Here is a 2,766-nt window from a genome sequence, read left to right as displayed (position 1 = left end):
CGCTGCCTATCGGGATGTTTTTGCATGCATAATCGCTTTATCTGAATACCACCCTGCTCCACACCGGAGCATCAAACGGGCGCAATGACAAGATGCTACACGTCTGTCAACGAGATTACGCTGCTGTTTGGTATTTTGAGCGCAAATTATCTTTAAAACAAACCTGGCTCATCACAACTCAGCTCGGATATTTTGTTTTATGAGAACTAGAGTCAACAAATCTTCAAAAACAGTCGCAGAACTGTGAGCAACATTGTCTTAAAGGCAGCTGGTACCCCACCAATTAGCAGGATGCTAACTGCATGGCTAAATCTTCACAAACTTGCCTGTGGAGTTGTTCAGGAATCTCTAATAGATGTGATTATGTGGGTTCTGACAGTGTAGGACACACCGTTATCTACAAACATGGACAAAAGTCAAGTGATTTGCAGAGCTAGGCCTTCAGTTTGGGCCACAAAGTTGGTCACAAACGAGGAAAACAGCCTCGCTGAAGATCAAGTGTAGTATCTGTTCTTACCAGTTTAATATCTGAAACATCTTCTATATGAGGACTACATATTAAATTGGCAGAGCAAGGAGATAGAAGAGGAGTTTGCGCCGTCCACTCTATGCATCGACCTTGTATTGCAGTACCTCCAGGAACGATGCACCTCCTGGGGCAGTCGTGGGCTGGAGGTTAGGGAACCAGCCCTGTGACCGGAAGGTCACTGGTTCGATCCCCTGAGCCGACAGTACTGACTGAAGTGCCCTTGAGCAAGAAACCTAACCCCCAACTGCTCCCTGGGTGCTGTGGATAGGGCTGCCCACCGCTCCGGGCAAGTGTGCTCACTGCCCCCTAGTGTGTGTATTCACTAGTGTGTATGTGGTGTTTCACCGCATGGATGGGTCAAAATGCGGAGGTGAAATTTCCCCGTTGTGGGACTAATAAGGGTCACTTAATCTGTTGTTAATGCTAATTTGTGCTAGCACCTCTATCGGATTCCCACGCTGTGTTAGCGCTAAGCTAATGACAGTTTGCATGAACATTTTTGGCCGTTCTACATTAAACACACATATTAGAAGCTTGTAAAAGACATTAACTTATATTTGATCTAACTAACCCAAACCTGCTTAGACTGCGGTTCATATTCACAGTCAGTAACATATCTAGAACTTCCAGAAGGCCTAGAGTTTTGTTTTTTCTCTTGCAGTTGGTCCCATAGTAAATCAAAGCATGACTGGTTGATTCCTCTGTTATTTCCTAATTATCTTTGTACTTAATCTAATGTGTGAGGCCTTCAGTCCAGCTCCTGAACTCCTAACCAATGAGAGAGCTCGCTCGGCTGCATCCACCTAGAAACCAATCCAGATTGGATAATTATCTGTTTCAAGATATCAACCCTTTTGTTTCCAACCAAAACTCAACATTGAAATGAGAGAATTACTACAACGCTTGAGTTTAAATATGAAAAAGTTTGGTGATGATATGAGATAAAAATGAACTGGCTCTGAGGGTCAGAAGCCACATAATCAAACCTATTAGAGATACTGAACACCTCCACATGCTTTGAGACAGTTAGCACCATGCTAATTGATGGGGGATAAGCTTTCATTACTTGTTAGCTACATTAGCCTTGTAGCTCCAATGCTAAAACTAAAGAAGCAAACTTCAGGCACCAAACACTTTAAAACCAAACTATCGCTTTAATGTCCCTATGAGACGGTAGACAGACAAAAAACACTCTAATACTCTCTCTAAAGGAGTGAGATGATATTCAGGTGGCCACAGACACACTGCAAAAAAACAAACACTCAAAGTACACAACCTCACACACCCTGATACACACCCTTTCACACACACACACACACACACACACACACACAGACCTCGCAGTTACACACAGATGTGAAGTAACAGGTCTGTTAGAGATGATTGATTTGCTGTGGAAAGGTGCAAAACTGATTCTCAGGCCGAGTCATGAGAAACGAGTGAGAACATACAGCAGGTTTACAAAGGATTTACTCACAAACTGCTGAGCCGTCATCCATCAAAACCTGTATTTTTGTCTTTGTTTTTTAAGAAAGTCACTGCTTTCATGTCCCCCTGATCAATAGCTTAACTTTGAGATATTTACTCATTTTTGACCAGTTTTTTATACGTACGGCCCAAACTGATGGCTTGAATAGTTTGTAAATATTTGTTGACTCTTCTTCTTGTATAACAAAACATCTGAGCTGAGTTGCAATCAGCCAGGTTTGTTTTAAAGATATATATCACTGTTGTCGGAAGAAAATCTCATATCTCCAAAATGGTAACTTTACAGGAGAAGGAAAAAAAATTACTTTACTTTTAATGTAAGTCAATGGAACCAGACTTTTTTCCAAGTCATTTCTGGGCTGTTTATTTTAGTCCATTCATCATGAAATTTACGTACAATGTAAAGTGAAACGTGCTTTCAAATTATGTCAAAAACTGAGAAACAACAAAAATGGAGATATGAGGTTTTGTTCCGACAGCAGCGATATGTTTCATTAGAACAGACTGTAACACACATCTGAGCTTGTGTGTATCAGTTTTACAGTGACACTTTCAGTAAAGAGTTCTAACATAGAGCTGCCGCTGCTGTTTTCCATTCCTAACAACTAACCGAAATCTAGTCCATTTATTGTAAAACAAAAAGTGTGATTGGTTGATTCTTCATCACTTCCTATTTATGTTGGTAGTTAATCTAATGTGTAGGGCCTTCAGTCCAGCTCCTGAAGTCCTAACCAATGGGAGAGCTAGCT

At 41.2% G+C, this 2,766-nt stretch overlaps 1 pseudogene; it reads left to right on the top strand.

Annotated features, from left to right (window-relative positions):
* Positions 1-478: 478 nt before the first annotated feature.
* On the top strand, positions 479-655 carry LOC118819590 (annotated as a pseudogene).
* The last annotated feature ends 2,111 nt before the right edge of the window (positions 656-2,766 follow it).

The sequence above is a fragment of the Colossoma macropomum genome, unplaced genomic scaffold (assembly GCF_904425465.1).
Source record: "Colossoma macropomum unplaced genomic scaffold, Colossoma_macropomum, whole genome shotgun sequence".
Lineage (NCBI taxonomy): Eukaryota > Metazoa > Chordata > Actinopteri > Characiformes > Serrasalmidae > Colossoma > Colossoma macropomum.
The sequence above is the reverse complement of the archived record's forward strand: the minus strand, read 5'-3'. Positions and strand labels throughout refer to the sequence as shown.